This window comes from Engystomops pustulosus, chromosome 9 (genome assembly GCF_040894005.1).
Source record: "Engystomops pustulosus chromosome 9, aEngPut4.maternal, whole genome shotgun sequence".
NCBI lineage: Eukaryota > Metazoa > Chordata > Amphibia > Anura > Leptodactylidae > Engystomops > Engystomops pustulosus.
The window spans coordinates 106,442,910-106,465,538 of NC_092419.1; the positions used below are offsets into that span (position 1 = coordinate 106,442,910).

The 22,629-nt window shown below is 46.9% G+C and overlaps 1 protein-coding gene across 1 annotated transcript in view; it reads left to right on the plus strand.

Moving 5' to 3' along the window:
• EXD3 (exonuclease 3'-5' domain containing 3) overlaps positions 1-22,629 on the plus strand; it is a 201,047-nt gene that overhangs the window by 82,191 nt on the left and 96,227 nt on the right. The window lies entirely within an intron of this gene.

Here is a 22,629-nt window from a genome sequence, read left to right on the forward strand (position 1 = left end):
TATGCTGAATTCACATTGGAGTGGAACTTACTCTGGAGCCGGCTAATTGTTTTTTCAAACTATAAAAGTTAACTCTTGAAAGACCATGCTTGATGCTTGCTTGACATAGGTGGAATTATAGCATCGCAATACACAGATATGTGAAGACGTATTTACACCAAGATATTAACGATGTGCAGGCAAAGGTGGATATACACAGTAGAAAAATGGAACACAGTTGTATTATCAAGATGAACATTTATGTGACAGTTCACACCTTGGTAACTAGTGATAAGATTGTGTCGGGCGTTAGTGATAATAACTATGACAAGGTCACTGGGCTGTTGAATGATGCATGACTGCAAGAAAAAGATGGCTATGCATTGTTATACTGTGCACGTCGCCTAGAGCAGCAACCTCGGCTGCGGCCGCCGGCCAAAACCCCGGCCCTCGGCAGTTCTAATAAACATCAGACATCTGAAGCTTTATAAGATCCGTCTGAGATTTGATTTTTTTTTTAGGTCCCCCCTCTGGCTGGCTCTCATAGCTGAAGGTATTCTATGTTGGTCAGTGGGGTCCTGGACACTTGGTCACTAGTCCTGTACATAGCAATACACTATGTACCTGACCAGCGTGTGATGGTCACTGGTCAGCGACCATCATAGCGGCCAGTGTGCAGGTATTATGTAACATGGGAGGTGTCTGATGCGGATCACAGAGCAGGCAGTCTACTTCCCTAACAATATCACATTGTGTGCGTGTTTGTCTACAGATTACATGTGTGACCTACACGCTTTGTGTCATCGGAATACTGAACATCTATACAAAGTAGCCTAAAATACCATAACTTTGCTGTGTTAGTGTCAGACCAATCCCTTGCGATTGTATAAAACACAGAAACTGCAGTAATCTAAGCAAATGCTTTCCTTAAATACTCTGTGCTGCTCCTTCCATATTTGATTTAATGCTTTTTAGGACGTTATGATCCTGCACCCCCCTAACCATGTGACACATCTGGACCGGTCACTGCTCTCTACAAATACCGGCATTTAGTATTTCAATCGTCTGACTGCCTACAGATTGCACTTGGCATGAAAATAATGAAGTTGCCCATTTGCTGGCAACAAGCAGAGATCTTAAAAATGGTGAAGAATAGAAACCTGAAGTATTAAAGAAGTTGCAAACAGTGATGCCGCTTGTGACATCCCATCCATCACAATGAAAGGCCCATGTTGTCACATCCATCAGATCGTGTTGCCTGGGGCTTCATGTCCCTATGAGATCGTGTGGCCTTGGGTTGTCACGTCTCCATGAGATTGTGTGGCCTTGAGTTGTCGTACCCCCACGAGATCGTGTGGCCAGGGGCGTCGTGTCCCCAAGAGATTGGGTGGCCAGGGGCGTCGTGTCCCCATGATATTCGGTGGCCTGGGGCGTTGCGTCCCCATGAGACTGGGTGGCCAGAGGCGTTGCGTCCCCATGAGACTGGGTGGCCAGGGGCGTCGCGTCCCCATGAGACTGGGTGGCCAGGGGCGTCGCGTCCCGATGAGACTGGGTGGCCAGGGGCGTCGCGTCCCCATGAGATTGGGTGTCCTGGGGCGTCGCGTCCCCATGAGATTGGGTGTCCTGGGGCGTCGCGTCCCCATGAGATTGGGTGTCCTGGGGCGTCGCGTCCCCATGAGATTGGGTGTCCTGGGGCGTCGCGTGCCCATGAGATTGGGTGTCCTGGGGCGTCGCGTCCCCATGAGATTGGGTGTCCTGGGGAGTCGCGTCCCCATGAGATTGGGTGTCCTGGGGAGTCGCGTCCCCATGAGATTGGGGGGCCGCGTTCCCATCAGATTGCGATCACAGGCTGAGCTGTAATACCAAGCACAACCACCAAACAATGTTTGGCGCTGTTCTTTGTAAACTCCCTGGATCAAAGGTCCAGTACAAAGTTGATCGCCAGGCGGTATCTGTGGTGGGATCCCACAGATCTGATATTGACTTGATATATTCTGGAATACCCCTTCAATATTTTGTGTAATTTAAGATTGCTTGCCCTTGCGGGGTTAATGCGCTCCCACTATTACCTGGGGACCTGCGCGCTTTAGGAAGCATCGAGTCGGCGAAATGACACGGAATGTATTTTTTTTGAAGAACAAGTTTTTCTGGTTTGCAATTCAAACTTTATTGTTCCCTGCACTAGAAAGCGGAGATAAAAGCGCGTGGGGGGGTGGGGGGGGGGGGTCGGTACAGGAAGGCGAAGGCTCTTGTCTGATTTATTCTTTCTTTTAAAGTTTTTTTTATTTTTACAAGGACAGAGAGATGTGGATGGTTATCGGAGCTGCAGGTACCTGGAGTCGGTGTCACTACCTGCATGCCCAGCGCTAGTGGCCCCATGTCATACAATGCAGAATGACAAGACCCTCAGATCATCTGTCAGGGAGTAATCCATACGAGGGGCAGGAGGAGACGTCTAGTGGAATATCGCCTGCAGCGGCAGTCACTCCCCAAACTGCCAGCGTCGCAGGATACTGTCACAGCTTCTTAGGTTCTCCAGAGTCCTACATGATGCAGCATCGCTCATGTTAGTATAGGGCTTCACACGTTGCCCTCCTTACTGGTAGCAAAGGGGCCCTCAAGGACCTGTATCTTTGTATATTAGTAGCAGCAGGACTGTCCTACATGGATTTATATTCCAGGATTCTAGCTTCTCCAAGCATCCTCACACTGCTGTGCTCTCTGCAGGCAGTATTATGTATTGTTCCTGGAGAAATGTGTGATCGGATATATATTCCAGGACTGTAGCTTCCCCGAGTGCGCTTAGAGCTGGTCCTCACACTGCTGTGCTCTCTGTTCCTGGAGAGATGTGTAATTCAGGACTGTAGCTTCCCCAAGTGCACTTGGAGAGAGAGAGAGCTGGTCCTCACACTGCTGTGCTCTTTGCATTGAGCTTCTCCACAGCCCTTCTGCTCTGAGCAGGAACATTGGGAGGCCGCATGGATTGGTTACTGTTGGTAGTATAAGGGGCTCTCCCCCATGGTCCTGCCACTCTGTGTATACTGCCATACTACAATACAGAGAGGTTATGCTTGTACACGTTTCTTGCAATCCTCTAATCCATAAAAAACCTTTACAAATATGGAAAACTCTGTGAACTTTACTTCCACCATTACATGACACCGGGACCTGTAGAACATTCAGGAATACATTGTGGGGGCCTATAGAAGGTCCAGTGATACATTATAACAGCACTGGGGACCCTGTGGGGCCTATAGAAGGTCCAGTGATACATTATAACAGCACTGGGGACCCTGTGGGGCTTATAGAAGGTCCAGTGATACATTATAACAGCACTGGGGACCCTGTGGGGCCTATAGAAGGTCCAGTGATACATTATAACAGCACTGGGAACTCTGTGGGGGCCTATAGAAGGCCCAGTGATACCTTATAACAGCACTGGGGACCCTGTGGGGCCTATAGAAGGTCCAGTGATACATTATAACAGCACTGGGGACCCTGTGGGGCCTATAGAAGGCCCAGTGATACATTATAACAGCACTGGGAACTCTGTGGGGCCTATAGAAGGTCCAGTGATACATTATAACAGCACTGGGAACTCTGTGGGGGCCTATAGAAGGCCCAGTGATACCTTATAACAGCACTGGGGACCCTGTGGGGCCTATAGAAGGTCCAGTGATACATTATAACAGCACTGGGGACCCTGTGGGGCCTATAGAAGGCCCAGTGATACATTATAACAGCACTGGGGACCCTGTGGGGGGCCTATAGAAGGTGCAGTGATACATTATAACAGCACTGGGGACCCTGTGGGGCCTATAGAAGGCCCAGTGATACATTTATAACAGCACTGGGGACCCTGTGGGGGCCTATAGAAGGTCCAGTGATACATTATAACAGCACTGGGGACTCTGTGGGGGGCCTATAGAAGGCCCAGTGATACATTATAACAGCACTGGGGACCCTGTGGGGCAGTGATGGCTAACCTATGGCACTGGTGCCAGAGGTGGCACTCGGAGCCCTTTCTGTGGGCACTCAGGCCATCACCAGAGATGACTCCAGGTATCTTCCTGCAGTCCCAGACAGCCCAGGACTTGCTGTGCACAGAGGTATTTTAAAGTGACAGCTCTACCTGGGACTATTTCCTGCTTTATTGGTGTCCTCGGGGTGTTGGTATCAATGAAAACTGTGACAGAGAAGGGAGTATAAATCACAAATTACATTTCTGTGTTGGCACTTTGCGATAAATAAGCGGGTCTTTGTTGTAGTTTGGGCACTTGGTCTCTAAAAGGTTCACCATCACTGCTGTGGGGCCTATAGAAGGCCCAGTGATACATTTATAACAGCACTGGGGACCCTGTGGTGGCCTATAGAAGGTTCAGTGATACATTATAACAGCACTGGGGACCCTGTGGGGCTTATAGAAGGTCCAGTGATACATTATAACAGCACTGGGGACCCTGTGGGGCCTATAGAAGGTCCAGTGATACATTATAACAGCAGTGGGGGCCCTGTAGTGGCCTATAGAAGGTCCAGTGATACATTATAACAGCAGTGGGGGCCCTGTGGGGGCCTATAGAATGCCCAGTGATACATTATAACAGCACTGGGAACTCTGTGGGGGCCTATAGAAGGCCCAGTGATACATTATAACAGCACTGGGAACTCTGTGGGGGCCTATAGAAGGTTCAGTCATACATTATAACAGCACTGGGGACCCTGTGGGGCCTATAGAAGGTCCAGTGATACATTATAACAGCACTGGGAACTCTGTGGGGGCCTATAGAAGGCCCAGTGATACCTTATAACAGCACTGGGGACCCTGTGGGGCCTATAGAAGGTCCAGTGATACATTATAACAGCACTGGGAACTCTGTGGGGGCCTATAGAAGGTCCAGTGATACATTATAACAGCACTGGGGACTCTGTGGGGGGCCTATAGAAGGCCCAGTGATACATTATAACAGCACTGGGGACCCTGTGGGGCCTATAGAAGGCCCAGTGATACATTTATAACAGCACTGGGGACCCTGTGGTGGCCTATAGAAGGTTCAGTGATACATTATAACAGCACTGGGGACCCTGTGGGGCTTATAGAAGGTCCAGTGATACATTATAACAGCACTGGGGACCCTGTGGGGCCTATAGAAGGTCCAGTGATACATTATAACAGCAGTGGGGGCCCTGTAGTGGCCTATAGAAGGTCCAGTGATACATTATAACAGCAGTGGGGGCCCTGTGGGGGCCTATAGAATGCCCAGTGATACATTATAACAGCACTGGGAACTCTGTGGGGGCCTATAGAAGGCCCAGTGATACATTATAACAGCACTGGGAACTCTGTGGGGGCCTATAGAAGGTTCAGTCATACATTATAACAGCACTGGGGACCCCGTGGGGCCTATAGAAGGTCCAGTGATACTTATAACAGCACTGGGAACTCTGTGGGGGCCTATAGAAGGCCCAGTGATACCTTATAACAGCACTGGGGACCCTGTGGGGCCTATAGAAGGTCCAGTGATACATTATAACAGCACTGGGAACTCTGTGGGGGCCTATAGAAGGTTCAGTCATACATTATAACAGCACTGGGGACCCTGTGGGGCCTATAGAAGGTTCAGTGATACATTATAACAGCACCAGGGCTCTTGTGCTTCCTGATCCAGTTGCCTTTAGTTCCTGTACATCTCAGCCCTGACTCTGATCCGTTTCTTCATGTCCCCTCTGGATCCTGGGCTCGGCCCCTGCCCTGTGGTTGATCCGTGGTGAAATTTGTCCAGTCTGACCCTGTCGGCGCAGTCCTGGCTCCTTCCCACATACTGTCTCCTTCTTCCCTGCCAAGATCTCAGTATCTTCAGAAATGCAACAGGGCGTTAAGGTCAGCAATGGGGGAACGCAGCCAGAATCAGGGGGTCTTTAAACTCTGTTACTCCCCCCTCAACCCTCAACCTTGAGCTTCTCTAGGGAATAATTCCTGGATGCCTGTGGCTCTCCTGCAGCAATGGAGAGCATACAGCACTGTACACAGAGCGCTACTTCCAAAGTATGTCGGAGCATGCTGGGAGTTGTAGTTCGGGTTGGAGAACACGGAGCATAAAGAAGAAACCTAGGACGTGGGAAAGTGGTGGACTCAAGTGCGCCACAAATGGAGACAAGATGAACTGCAGCTTCATGGGACCAGGTCAGAGGCGCAAGATATGGACCAGGTGTAGCAGAGTCTCCTGTGTGACTGCTTGCTGTTACCTGTAGTTCTCCCCCCCCCTATCCCGCAGGAAGGATGCATCTGCCATATATCTACATGTCTAGACTGAGCTTTTATCCAGCGATGAGACACCACTATTAGCGCTCCGAAAAATCGTCTCCTATTACTGTAAAACCTGATCACTCATCGCCTGGATAATTCAGCGACAAAAAGCTGGATCCATCTGCTGCAGTGACAGCCGCAAACGTAAACCATGTGTCCGCGCGCCGCCACTAACTCACGTCCTGTGTATATTTGGACATGTCCGCTAAAAGGTCAGTTCCATAGAATAAATCTCTGGGTGACACATCCCTGGCCGGGGTACAGCACGTATAGGTCTGGCTAGTGTATGTCATCATCTGCTCGCTTCCTGCACTGTCCTGGCCTGTGTCACCACAAGTTTTCTAATGTACCTTCACTGCTTGTTGTCATTGAATGGAAGTGACCCTCTCTCTGAGGCTGAAGGTGACCCGTCGGCTACCTTATGGTAGGTGAATAGGCTTCACCATAGCAGCTTTTGCTTCCCTTTCCGAGGGTGCATGTCTTTGGGGATTTGGAAGGAATAACTGTTTACATGTAGATGGAAACATTTGACACTTCAGAGAAAACAGTCTATGAATTTCGTAAGATTTTTGCAGCTTGGCTCCATTGATGTGAATTAAGCTTTGCTGCAATTCCAAATACGGCCTGTAATCAGGTGTGGCGCTGTGTCTTCAAGTGACAAAGCCTTATGTTTCTCGTGTGGTATTGCCTTCTCTTCTGTATTGGATGGCGATGCAATATGATTGGTGGGACCCCAACAATCATAAGGCTGAGGGTCCAGTTCTCACTCATGTATGGGCTGTGCCCCAGATAGACCATCGCTGTGCTCAGCAATTTCTGCTGTTACCGCAACCATTGAGTGAGGAGGCAATGTGCATGCCAGACCGGTCTATGAGAATAGGACCCCCGCGGAGCAGATTGTCTTCCCCCTATTCTATGGATAGGGAGATGGCAACAATATAACAACCCCCTTAATAGAGGGTGGGTCTTAAACATCCTACCAAAGACATTGATCCCCCCCCCCCCTACTCAATGTATACTAAATAGGTGTCAGGCTGCTTGACCCCCCAAAACAGTGAGTCCTCACCACCTCCAGCGCCTTGTGACAAGTCCCTTCTCCCCTGCCTGGGATGAGCATGTAATTCCTCATTGGCCTGCGGGGGCGCTGCAGGGAGACTCTAGTTCCTCCACAGATTATTTTAGTGACCCATGTCCATTTATTGTGTTGTACGGAGGTTTTAGGCTTTGTATATGAGCTCGGTGGCTGCGCAGGGGCTGGGGGAGGCCATTGAGGCGGTCTCCTTCCCCTCCTGGACCATCCTTCAGGCCATGCTCCTGTTTTATGGCTGCCCCTTCCTGCCATTCCCATGCATCAAGCCCCGGTGACAAGGATTGTTGCCACTTCATTGGTAAATGGGTTTCCCAGTCCTGGGGGAGGGAGGGGGGTATTCACTTCCATGGTAAAGAGACCGGTGCATTCCTTTTGAAGGCTTAATTACCTTTCAATTAGTTAATGAATAAACCTTCCCGCTTCATTCTCCTCAACTAAAGGAAAAAACCTCTTCTTGAACTCCCGGGGGCCTAGAAGTCTTATTCCACCTCCACCCCCTGTGAGCCCCAAACACAGCGATCTGTTACAGCAAAACCTTCACTGCTATATAATCCTGATGTCTCCAGGGCACAGGGTGTTATGTGAGATCAGCTCTCCCAGGTGTCCAGCTACAACATGGGAATAGGTGTATCCTAAGAGGATGCATAACTTACTTTACATCACTATATACAGGAGATCCCCAGGTTATACCGGCTGTACATATATCATTATATACAGGAGATCCCCAGGTTATACCAGCTGTACATATATCATTATATACAGGAGATCCCCGGGTTATACCAGCTGTACATATATCATTATATACAGGAGATCCCCAGGTTATACCGGCTGTACATATATCATTATATACAGGAGATCCCCAGGTTATACCGGCTGTACATATATCATTATATACAGGAGATCCCCAGGTTATACCGGCTGTACATATATCATTATATACAGGAGATGCCCGGGTTATACCAGCTGTACATATATCATTATATACAGGAGATCCCCAGGTTATACCGGCTGTACATATATCATTATATACAGGAGATCCCCAGGTTATACCGGCTGTACATATATCATTATATACAGGAGATCCCCAGGTTATACCGGCTGTACATATATCATTATATACAGGAGATGCCCGGGTTATAGCAGCTGTACATATATCATTATATACAGGAGATCCCCAGGTTATACCAGCTGTACATATATCATTATATACAGGAGATCCCCAGGTTATACCGGCTGTACATATATCATTATATACAGGAGATCCCCAGGTTATACCGGCTGTACATATATCATTATATACAGGAGATCCCCAGGTTATACCAGCTGTACATATATCATTATATACAGGAGATCCCCAGGTTATACCGGCTGTACATATATCATTATATACAGGAGATCCCCAGGTTATACCGGCTGTACATATATCATTATATACAGGAGATGCCCGGGTTATAGCAGCTGTACATATATCATTATATACAGGAGATCCCCAGGTTATACCAGCTGTACATATATCATTATATACAGGAGATCCCCAGGTTATACCGGCTGTACATATATCATTATATACAGGAGATCCCCAGGTTATACCGGCTGTACATATATCATTATATACAGGAGATCCCCAGGTTATACCGGCTGTACATATATCATTATATACAGGAGATCCCCAGGTTATACCGGCTGTACATATATCATTATATACAGGAGATCCCCAGGTTATACCGGCTGTACATATATCATTATATACAGGAGATCCCCAGGTTATACCAGCTGTACATATATCATTATATACAGGAGATCCCCAGGTTATACCGGCTGTACATATATCATTATATACAGGAGATCCCCAGGTTATAGTGGCTGTACATATATCATTATATACAGGAGAGGACCGGGTTATACCGGCTGTACATGTATCATTATATACAGGAGATCCCCAGGTTATACCGGCTGTACATATATCATTATATACAGGAGATCCCCAGGTTATACCAGCTGTACATATATCATTATATACAGGAGATCCCCAGGTTATACCGGCTGTACATATATCATTATATACAGGAGATCCCCAGGTTATAGTGGCTGTACATATATCATTATATACAGGAGAGGACCGGGTTATATCGGCTGTACATGTATCATTATATACAGGAGATGCCTGGGTTATAGCGGCGGTCCCCTAGCACTATATACAGGAGATGCCTGGGTTACAGCGGCGGTCTCCCTATCACTATATACAGGGGATGCCCGGGTTATAGCGGCGGTCCCCTAGCACTATATACAGGAGATGCCCGGGTTATAGCGGCGGTCCCCTAGCACTATATACAGGAGATGCCCGGGTTATAGCGGCGGTCTCCCTATCACTATATACAGGAGATGCCTGGGTTATAGCGGCGGTCCCCTAGCACTATATACAGGAGATGCCCGGGTTATAGCGGCGGTCCCCTAGCACTATATACAGGAGATGCCCGGGTTATAGCGGCGGTCCCCTAGCACTATATACAGGAGATGCCCGGGTTATAGCGGCGGTCCCCTAGCACTATATACAGGAGATGCCCGGGTTATAGCGGCGGTCCCCTAGCACTATATACAGGAGATGCCCGGGTTATAGCGGCGGTCCCCTAGCACTATATACAGGAGATGCCCGGGTTATAGCGGCGGTCTCCCTATCACTATATACAGGGGATGCCCGGGTTATAGCGGCGGTCTCCCTATCACTATATACAGGGGATGCCCGGGTTATAGCGGCGGTCTCCCTATCACTATATACAGGGGATGCCCGGGTTATAGCGGCGGTCCCCTAGCACTATATACAGGAGATGCCCGGGTTATAGCGGCGGTCTCCCTATCACTATATACAGGGGATGCCCGGGTTATAGCGGCGGTCCCCTAGCACTATATACAGGAGATGCCCGGGTTATAGCGGCGGTCTCCCTATCACTATATACAGGGGATGCCCGGGTTACAGCGGCGGTCTCCTATCACTATATACAGGAGATGCCCGGGTTATAGCGGCGGTCCCCTAGCACTATATACAGGAGATGCCCGGGTTATAGCGGCGGTCCCCTAGCACTATATAGTTGGGGGTATTAGGGAAGCTGCACATTCCTGAGCCTGTACTGGAGCCGGTGGCAGCTCATTGAGCCGGTGCCTCCTCATTCCCGGCTTTGTCTTCTTCCCTTTGAATGTTCGGGCCATGAATACAGGTTATAAATTCCTCGGCCGCCATGGTCTCCTCCCCTGTGTTTCCTGCTCCGGTTGCACAATCCGTCTTGTGAATGTGGTCAGTTTTATAGCGCCCCCTCATTTCCATCCACAGGCCCTCATTATCTGCCCTCCCCATTCACTTGTATGGAGGATTTAGTGCCCCCGGGGTGCAGTGTTACGGAGGGTCATTGAGCTGTATATATAGGGACCCTTCTTATGAAGCCCCTCTTAACTCCTGACCCCGTACACGCAGGATGGGCTGCACCATTCCCCTCCAGTGTCCCCTCCCGCAGTGATGAGGGGGTCATTTATTACATAGTTTATATTACATAGTTATTATGTTACTGCTTGTGGACTGAGCTTAGAATCGCAATGAAAACCTTGTCCTGATATCACATTGTGATTGGACCCAAACCCTTTGTGATCCGGAACTAGATACATGTGTTTTACATTGTTTCCCGGCAAAAAGAAGTGACGCTCGGAAGGGCTGAGGAGTCGGGATAAAATGGACCGGATCAGATTCTTGAAATGTCTGATAAATAGTTACAGATCATTCAGTTCAGTATTAGATTCATTTTATCCTGTCATTAGAATTTGGAAAATTGGTAAATGTTATTTAAATGTCTGCTCTATTCAGCCCCGGGGGGAGCAGCATTCATTGTTTCATGCTGATCCACTTTAAGGGGCCACATCAGTAACCAACACCCTAGATGCTCCAACAATCATAGCACAAAATATCTCCCCAGAGATTGTAAATACCACAGTACAGCACATAATACCACCCCAACAACCAAGTACTGCATTCATATAATAATACTGGAGACCCCAGAGCAGATAATAATAATAATACTGGAGACCCCAGAGCAGATAATGATAAGAATACTGGAGACCCCAGAGCAGATAATGATAAGAATACTGGAGACCCCAGAGCAGATAATGATAAGAATACTGGAGACCCCAGAGAAGATAATAATAATAATACTGGAGACCCCAGAGAAGATAATAATAATAATACTGGAGACCCCAGAGAAGATAATAATAATACTGGAGACCCCCAGAGCAGATAATAATAATACTGGAGACCCCCAGAGCAGATAATATTAGTACTGGAGACCCCAGAGCAGATAATAATAGTACTGGAGACCCCAGAGCAGATAATAATAATAATAATAATAATACTACAGACCCCAGAGAAGATAATAATAATACTGGAGACCCCAGAGAAGATAATAATAATAATACTGGAGACTCCAGAGAAGATAATAATAATAATAATACTGGAGACCCCAGAGCAGATAATAATAATACTGGAGACCCCAGAGCAGATAATAATAATACTGGAGACCCCAGAGCAGATAATAATAATACTGGAGACCCCAGAGAAGATAATAATAATAATAATACTGGAGACCCCAGAGCAGATAATAATAATAATACTGGAGACCCCAGAGAAGATAATAATAATAATACTGGAGACCCCAGAGAAGATAATAATAATAATAATACTGGAGACCCCAGAGGAGATAATAATAATACTACAGACCCCAGAGAAGATAATAATAATAATACTGGAGACCCCAGAGGAGATAATAATAGTACTGGAGACCCCAGAGCAGATAATAATAATACTGGAGACCCCCAGAGAAGATAATAATAATAATACTGGAGACCCCAGAGCAGATAATGATAATAATACTACAGACCCCAGAGAAGATAATAATAATACTGGAGACTCCAGAGCAGGTAATGATAAGAATGCTGGAGACCCCAGAGAAGATAATAATAATACTGGAGACCCCAGAGCAGATAATAATAATAATACTGGAGACCCCAGAGCAGATAATAATAATAATACTACAGACCCCAGAGAAGATAATAATAATAATGGAGACTCCAGAGCAGGTAATGATAAGAATGCTGGAGACCCCAGAGCAGATAATAATAATAATACTGGAGACCCCAGAGCAGATAATAATAATAATGGAGACTCCAGAGCAGGTAATGATAAGAATGCTGGAGACCCCAGAGCAGATAATAATAATAATAATGGAGACTCCAGAGCAGGTAATGATAAGAATGCTGGAGACCCCAGAGAAGATAATAATAATACTGGAGACCCCAGAGCAGATAATAATAATACTGGAGACTCCAGAGCAGGTAATGATAAGAATGCTGGAGACCCCAGAGAAGATAATAATATTACTGGAGACCCCAGAGCAGATAATAATAATACTACAGACCCCAGAGAAGATAATAATAATAATAATACTGGAGACCCCAGAGCAGATGATAATAATAATAATACTACAGACCCCAGAGAAGATAATAATAATAATACTGGAGACCCCAGAGCAGATAATAATAATACTACAGACCCCAGAGAAGATAATAATAATCGTATTGGAGACCCCCAGAGCAGATAATAATCGTATTGGAGACCCCCAGAGCAGATAATAATCGTATTGGAGACCCCCAGAGCAGATAATAATAATACTGGAGACCCCCAGAGCAGATAATAATAATACTGGAGACCCCCAGAGCAGATAATAATAATAATACTGGAGACCCCCAGAGCAGATAATAATAATAATACTGGAGACCCCCAGAGCAGATAATAATAATAATAATACTGGAGACCCCCAGAGCAGATAATAATAATAATACTGGAGACCCCCAGAGCAGATAATAATAAGAATACTGGAGACCTCAGAGCAGATAATAATCGTATTGGAGACCCCCAGAGCAGATAATAATAATACTGGAGACCCCCAGAGCAGATAATAATAATAATACTGGAGACCCCCAGAGCAGATAATAATAATAATACTGGAGACCCCCAGAGCAGATAATAATAATAATACTGGAGACCCCCAGAGCAGATAATAATAAGAATACTGGAGACCTCAGAGCAGATAATAATAATACTGGAGACCCCATAGCAGATGATAATAATACTGGAGACCCCAGAGCAGCACACTGCAGCTTCTTCTCTCCTCTATGTGCCGCTCTCCTCTGCCTCCTGTGCGGGATTCATGTGCTGGCATCAGGAGCAGAGAGGAGCAGTACAGTACGGCTGTACTTACCTGTCCCGGGTTCTTTCCTGCTCCTGGGGCTGTGCTCAGCATCCTGGTGCCGGTATACACAACCAGTGGCAGGAGCACGTAACACGCAGGGTGTGGAGTTTTGACAATGGCCGCTGTCTCCCTGTCTCTCTCATCTCCATCTTTCCCCCCTCTTTTCTCTTGCTCTGTCCTTTCTGTTACTTTCTCTTTCACCCCCTCACTCTCTCCCCCATTCATTTTTCCCCACTCGCCCCCTCTTGCGCCCCTCTCTTCCGGCCCTCTCCCCTCTTGGGCCCATAACATACATAACGCAGGGGAACCATACATAACGCATGCATTTAAAAACGGACATGAACTCCTGGTGTGACAGCGCCTCGTCCTCTCTCTTGTGTGATCATGGCCGCCTCCACTGCTCAGCACACGCTCTCTTCCCATGCCGTGTCTTCCCTCTCGTCATGTGTTATTCCTCCATTAGACGACATCCTTCACTTTTACTAACAAGTTAGAAATGGTTTAATTGGGGAATAATGTGAGACCAGGGTTTACTGTCAAGTGTGTCTGCAGCTGGTGCTCATTCACGTCAGCTGGGGATCCTTGCATTCCTGTAGTGTGTGACCAGCCCTGCTGTACCCCATCATGGCCAGAGGGGGCAGCTTCACCACACTGTTTATACTACAAGTCTACTAACAGGATTATCCAGAGACTCCTGGATACCGAAGTAAGGATCTACTCCAGCAGGGAAACTACAGCTCCCAGCATGCCTGCTATAGGCACCGTGCAGTCTATAGAGAGTGATTACACTTCTACATCACCGGCAATCGAGGAGAGATGGATGTTACAACCTGTATTATACCCCAGAGCTGCACTCACTATTCTGCTGCTGGTGCAGTCACTGTGTACATACATGACATTACTTATCCTGTACTGATCCTGAGTTACATCCTGTATTATACACCAGAGCTGCACTCACTATTCTGCTGCTGGTGCAGTCACTGTGTACATACATGGTATCACTTATCCTGTACTGATCCTGAGTTACATCCTGTATTATACTCCAGAGCTGCACTCACTATTCTGCTGCTGGTGCAGTCACTGTGTACATACATGGCATTACTTATCCTGTACTGATCCTGAGTTACATCCTGTATTATACCCCAGAGCTGCACTCACTATTCTGCTGCTGGTGCAGTCACTGTGTACATACATGACATTACTTATCCTGTACTGATCCTGAGTTACATCCTGTATTATACCCCAGAGCTGCACTCACTATTCTGCTGCTGGTGCAGTCACTGTGTACATACATAACATTACTTATCCTGTACTGATCCTGAGTTACATCTTGTATTATACCCCAGAGCTGCACTCACTATTCTGCTGCTGGTGCAGTCACTGTGTATATACATGACATTACTTATCCTGTACTGATCCTGAGTTACATCCTGTATTATACCCCAGAGCTGCACTCACTATTCTGCTGCTGGTGCAGTCACTGTGTACATACATGACATTACTTATCCTGTACTGATCCTGAGTTACATCCTGTATTATACCCCAGAGCTGCAGTCACTATTCTGCTGCTGGTGCAGTCACTGTGTACATACATGACATTACTTATCCTGTACTGATCCTGAGTTACATCCTGTATTATACACCAGAGCTGTACTCACTATTCTGCTGCTGGTGCAGTCACTGTGTACATACATGACATTACTTATCCTGTACTGATCCTGAGTTACATCCTGTATTATACCCCAGAGCTGCACTCACTATTCTGCTGCTGGTGCAGTCACTGTGTACATACATGGCATTACTTATCCTGTACTGATCCTGAGTTACATCCTGTATTATACCCCAGAGCTGCACTCACTATTCTGCTGCTGGTGCAGTCACTGTGTACATACATGACATTACTTATCCTGTACTGATCCTGAGTTACATCCTGTATTATACCCCAGAGCTGCACTCACTATTCTGCTGCTGGTGCAGTCACTGTGTACACACATGACATTACTTATCCTGTACTGATCCTGAGTTACATCCTGTATTATACCCCAGAGCTGCACTCACTATTCTGCTGCTGGTGCAGTCACTGTGTACATACATAACATTACTTATCCTGTACTGATCCTGAGTTACATCTTGTATTATACCCCAGAGCTGCACTCACTATTCTGCTGCTGGTGCAGTCACTGTGTATATACATGACATTACTTATCCTGTACTGATCCTGAGTTACATCCTGTATTATACCCCAGAGCTGCACTCACTATTCTGCTGCTGGTGCAGTCACTGTGTACATACATGACATTACTTATCCTGTACTGATCCTGAGTTACATCCTGTATTATACCCCAGAGCTGCAGTCACTATTCTGCTGCTGGTGCAGTCACTGTGTACATACATGACATTACTTATCCTGTACTGATCCTGAGTTACATCCTGTATTATACACCAGAGCTGTACTCACTATTCTGCTGCTGGTGCAGTCACTGTGTACATACATGACATTACTTATCCTGTACTGATCCTGAGTTACATCCTGTATTATACTCCAGAGCTGCACTCACTATTCTGCTGCTGGTGCAGTCACTGTACATACATGACATTACTTATCCTGTACTGATCCTGAGTTACATCCTGTATTATACACCAGAGCTGTACTCACTATTCTGCTGCTGGTGCAGTCACTGTGTACATACATGACATTACTTATCCTGTACTGATCCTGAGTTACATCCTGTATTATACTCCAGAGCTGCACTCACTATTCTGCTGCTGGTGCAGTCACTGTACATACATGACATTACTTATCCTGTACTGATCCTGAGTTACATCCTGTATTATACTCCAGAGCTGCACTCACTATTCTGCTGCTGGTGCAGTCACTATGTACATACATGACATTACTTATCCTGTACTGATCCTAAGTTACATCCTGTATTATACTCCAGAGCTGCACTCACTATTCTGCTGCTGGTGCAGTCACTGTGTACATACATGACATTACTTATCCTGTACTGATCCTGAGTTACATCCTGTATTATACCCCAGAGCTGCAGTCACTATTCTGCTGCTGGTGCAGTCACTGTGTACATACATGACATTACTTATCCTGTACTGATCCTGAGTTACATCCTGTATTATACTCCAGAGCTGCACTCACTATTCTGCTGCTGGGGCAGTCACTGTGTACATACATGACATTACTTATCCTGTACTGATCCTGAGTTACATCCTGTATTATACCCCAGAGCTGCACTCACTATTCTGCTGCTGGTGCAGTCACTGTGTACATCCATGACATTACTTATCCTGTATTATACCCCAGAGCTGCACTCACTATTCTGCTGCTGGTGTAGTCACTGTGTACATACATGACATTACTTATCCTGTACTGATCCTGAGTTACATCCTGTATTATACCCCAGAGCTGCACTCACTATTCTGCTGCTGGTGCAGTCACTGTGTACATACATGACATTACTTATCCTGTACTGATCCTGAGTTACATCCTGTATTATACCCCAGAGCTGCACTCACTATTCTGCTGCTGGGGCAGTCACTGTGTACATACATGACATTACTTATCCTGTACTGATCCTGAGTTACATCCTGTATTATACTCCAGAGCTGCACTCACTATTCTGCTGCTGGTGCAGTCACTGTGTACATACATGACATTACTTATCCTGTACTGATCCTGAGTTACATCCTGTATTATACTCCAGAGCTGCACTCACTATTCTGCTGCTGGTGGTACTGTCACTGTGTACATACATGACATTACTTATCCTGTACTGATCCTGAGTTACATCCTGTATTATACCCCAGAGCTGCACTCACTATTCTGCTGCTGGTGCAGTCACTGTGTACATACATGACATTACTTATCCTGTACTGATCCTGAGTTACATCCTGTATTATACCCCAGAGCTGCACTGACTATTCTGCTGCTGGTGCAGTCACTGTGTACATACATGACATTACTTATCCTGTACTGATCCTGAGTTACATCCTGTATTATACCCCAGAGCTGCACTGACTATTCTGCTGCTGGTGGTACTGTCACTGTGTACATACATGACATTACTTATCCTATACTGATCCTGAGTTACATCCTGTATTATACCCCAGAGCTGCACTCACTATTCTGCTGCTGGTGCAGTCACTGTGTACATACATGACATTACTTATCCTGTACTGATCCTGAGTTACATCCTGTATTATACCCCAGAGCTGCACTCACTATTCTGCTGCTGGTGCAGTCACTGTGTACATCCATGACATTACTTATCCTGTATTATACCCCAGAGCTGCACTCACTATTCTGCTGCTGGTGTAGTCACTGTGTACATACATGACATTACTTATCCTGTACTGATCCTGAGTTACATCCTGTATTATACCCCAGAGCTGCACTCACTATTCTGCTGCTGGTGCAGTCACTGTGTACATACATGACATTACTTATCCTGTACTGATCCTGAGTTACATCCTGTATTATACCCCAGAGCTGCACTCACTATTCTGCTGCTGGGGCAGTCACTGTGTACATACATGACATTACTTATCCTGTACTGATCCTGAGTTACATCCTGTATTATACTCCAGAGCTGCACTCACTATTCTGCTGCTGGTGCAGTCACTGTGTACATACATGACATTACTTATCCTGTACTGATCCTGAGTTACATCCTGTATTATACTCCAGAGCTGCACTCACTATTCTGCTGCTGGTGGTACTGTCACTGTGTACATACATGACATTACTTATCCTGTACTGATCCTGAGTTACATCCTGTATTATACCCCAGAGCTGCACTCACTATTCTGCTGCTGGTGCAGTCACTGTGTACATACATGACATTACTTTTCCTGTACTGATCCTGAGTTACATCCTGTATCATACCCCAGAGCTGTACTCACTATTCTGCAGAACTAATAGCTCAGCCCTTTCGCATTAGTTTTGCTCCTGAGTTCTTGCAGATATAATATTCTGTGCTTGACTACTGGATGCCCCAGTTTAGTACGTGAAAGGGATCGCTCTGCATATCAGCAGAACATCCTGTACATTACACCCCAATAAACCACGGTTTGTGATCTTAATTCCCTTGTAAAGCTCCTCCAGGACTTCCCTTCCTTCCCCTTCACACTGCAGAGTTTTCGGACTCTGTCTCATTGGTTGTACATTTTTGGAGATGACTCTGCAGCGTAATCTCTGACTTGCCTATAATACCGATGTTACAGTCCAGTTACCCGTGTGGTGGTGGGTGCTGGTTAATGAGGTGGGGGTCGTACAGATGTTGTCTATCACAGGATTACATGGAGACGAGGCATCAGAGTTTCTCCTACAATTATTAAAAGGTGAGACTGCGGGAAGCAGGTGGTCCGTGTCTGCCATCAGCCTGTAAATTCGGGCCCCGTGCAGCGCTCCAAGTCTTTACGTGGCAGATCGTCATTTGCCAAAGTGTTAGGAAGACAAATGTCTGTGGGAGCCCACCGGGGGCTTGGGAGATTCGTGTAACCTCAGCGGGCGAGCTCATTGTGGGGGGAGGGAGGCTGCACTGATTTCTTGGCGTCACTTCACTTTTGGCAGAGGATTCAGCACCTAAAGGGTAAAATGCCGGAGTCCGCCGGTTTAATTGGAAGAAGGGGGAGAATTAAAACACAAGGGAACAGGAGATCGGAAGGGAAAGTGTCAGAGACCATCTCACAGCTGCATGTCATAAACTCAACAGCTGGATCCTCTCGCCATGCAGAGCGCAACACCTTGGAGTAGCAGTGAGAACTCGCAGACGAGGCTGTGCGGCCTTTATACCACAGTGACATTGTGGCCAGTTAGGGCTCTGTCACTCCAGTGGTCAGTCATGTACCTCGCTGTGTCCTGGGGTGTCCAGGAGGGACTCCTTGCATCATCCAAATATAGGAGTCTCTGCTTCCATGCACAGTGTTGATGCTGCTGTTTCTCTGGGAAGCAGGGACTCTATACATCACATACCCGGTACTGTGCCTGTCTGAGCCCTTACCTCTAGGCAATGAATAATATGCACAATAGGGCGACCTTATGTTCAGATACTAAAACTAGGGAGCGTTTCCTATGCACTTTACAAGACAAGACCCTTGCACTATTGGTTCTGCCAGCACTGATGCATGGATCCTTTTCTCCTAGGGTTAACGGCAGTAGAGGAGTCCAGCAGCCACTTATCACTAGGGGGAAGGTTGGAGTATTCCAGCCATAGACAGATTGTGTACAACCCCTGGGACCTGCATCTGTATCCAGGCAGAGAATGCGGTGGCTCTCTCCATTCACTCCTGTCTCTCACGGAGATGGTGGGGGGAGTTGTTCCCTGAGTGGGAGTCAAGGTATCACATGTAGACGGATCACAGACACCTGATATTAGAGCTGTCAGTCTCATTTCCCATGTGTGACATTCTCCAGATCTGAGCTGTGTGTCCAGCAGCTGGAAGTTACATCCAGACTGTGCATGGGAGAAGGGTCCGCATCCCCCTCCCCTCTGCCCCCAGGGCCAGAGTCATAGTTCACAAGCAATGTCACCCCGTATGGGATTTGCGGTGTCATGCCCCGGCCGGCTCGCTGTGCCATTCATGCCTGGTCCTGACATGCTGGAGCTGATGGGGGGGGACTCCTATGTAGCTGAGGATTGTATAGTGGATACTTGACCATATCCATAGATTGTTATTTACCTCGACCTCTGGGCATCCGAAATATACATGGACCCTGCACCACGTCACACTTACACTTGCAATAACCCTTTAAATAAATCACACATTCCCTTTAAGAGGAGGTGCAGTCACATCCCTTGAGCATGCTCCGAGGACCAATGATCCAAATGATAAAATTATGACACAATTTAGCAATTTTTCCGTTGTTGTAAATTTATAGGATTTTTGTTATTGGTCGATGGGAAGGCAGGACTACCTGTGCGGACACTATCCTATGGCCGATGGCAGATTTAGGGTCTTCTCTTCCCCTTTGCGGGCGAGGCTGCAGTGTAATGATCGCACCATATGGTGCCCTCGGAGCCTTGCACAGGGCTCTGTGATAGCATTCAGTGGCTGCCATTGTTCCCTGTCATCCTATACCCCTCTGTGATACGAGGCATCTGCTCGCCTGTGATTGTATGTGCCATTCTCTGCTTTCCTAACCTGCCATGACCTCTCACTATTATTTGCTCCCCTTTGATGCCATACACCGGGCTGCTGATACCCACTACATCGCCATCTGACCGCAGGATAAGATGATCACTCGTTACAGCGATTGTATTGTGAGCGATTGCCTCAGCCCCTGCCATCTCCTCCATCGCTCAGGTGATAATCCAGAGGATTCTGATAATTCAGCACTTCCGATTGGTACAATATATCAGGAAATTTCTCTCCTGATAGCGGGATTATAATCCTTATGGCTCCGGTCTCTTACAGGAGTCCGCTGTATAAGTTGGCGTATAGTGGTGGTGGGACCTGTCGTCACGATGTGATAGATGAGAGTCTAACCTCTGGGACCCCCATGGATCCTTGGAATGAAGCAGAGATGGGGCTAGTGTCCTGCTGAATCCCTTATGATGCTGCTTGTGCAGCAGCATTCACAGCCACAAGGGGGAGCCACAGTAGGACTTCTTTACTTGAATAAAGCTGCACTGCAATTCCCTGCTGAACCAGGTAGAAGAGGGGTGCTGCTGAGCCCCTGCTGTTCTAGAGTGGCCGATCTCCCTACCATTGCTTAAATCACATCCGCAACAGGATCCTGCATTGCAAATTCCATACTGAAATCCTAATAAAAATGTCCAATATAATGACAAAAATCCATTATATTGAACGGGACCCTTATGTCAGCTGCTTATTGGGACCCCACTCAACCACATTGCTAGATGCTTATGGTCACAGCGCCACACCTGTCCAAAAGTGGAATGACAGCCCTCCACTTTAATGAGCCTGTGGACAGGTGTGGCGCTGTTTTTCTTCTCCTAGGATGACAACTTGCACTTTGTCTCCCTTTTATCTTTATATGTTGGGAATGTTTTATACATTCGGGGGTCAATGTCCTTTATATTCCACCCGGTGAGCAGCACTGGTTTAGCTGCAGATTTCTTGGTTCTTTCCAGGCATGCGGTTTAGGAGGTTAACAAGAGTCAGATGAGTCCCATTTAACCAGTCCCCTGTCCTGTGTTAGCCCCTGGGGCGCTGCCTCCCCTCCTGTGTAATTGACATGGTAATTCCTATTCTGCGGCAGTATTTTTAGGGCTATTTGCATTGTGCTGTAATTATAGAAGCGGGGGCCGTATAGAATCCATGCATTGAGCCGGGGAGAACAATGCAGCACATTTCCTGGTGCGGGAGCGTTCCAGCAGGGGTTGTGCGGACACAATGAGGACGGGGAAGTGAGAAGACCTCTGGGCAGTACAAGTGCCTGTATTTGGCTGGAGATCCTGGGGTAGGACTCAGCCCGTGAGAACCACATTCACAGACAAAGGCGAGAGAGTGATAGTGGTGCGGAGACACGGACCCCGGCCTTAGTGTGGGAACTGTCATAAGGGGGCAGCCGAGACCCCTTCTCCAGGAAGAGCTCATTCTGCACCGTCTGTCTCCGGACTACCATTCCCAGCATCTCCATGCGTTCACTTAGCCTGACCCCAGCCTTAGATTCCTACATGATAATGTTACATTTTACGATCTCTGCTTTCACCCAATCCTAATGAAAACCGACCAAGCAGAGGGTTTGTTACAATTGTATCCAGTCCAGAATATGTTCTCCAGCCTGAACACATTGTAGATAAACTCTCTGATCATTGGATACTTTTGTATCAGTCTGAAGTTACACAGGACTGTACAGATTGGATACAATTGTAACAAACTTTCAACTGTGTACCTGGTGCAGAGCTGATCCTTCTCAATGTGAATGTACCCATCCATCCTTCATGTCCTTATTCCTAATCTTCCATTGATCTCATTGCCAGGTACAT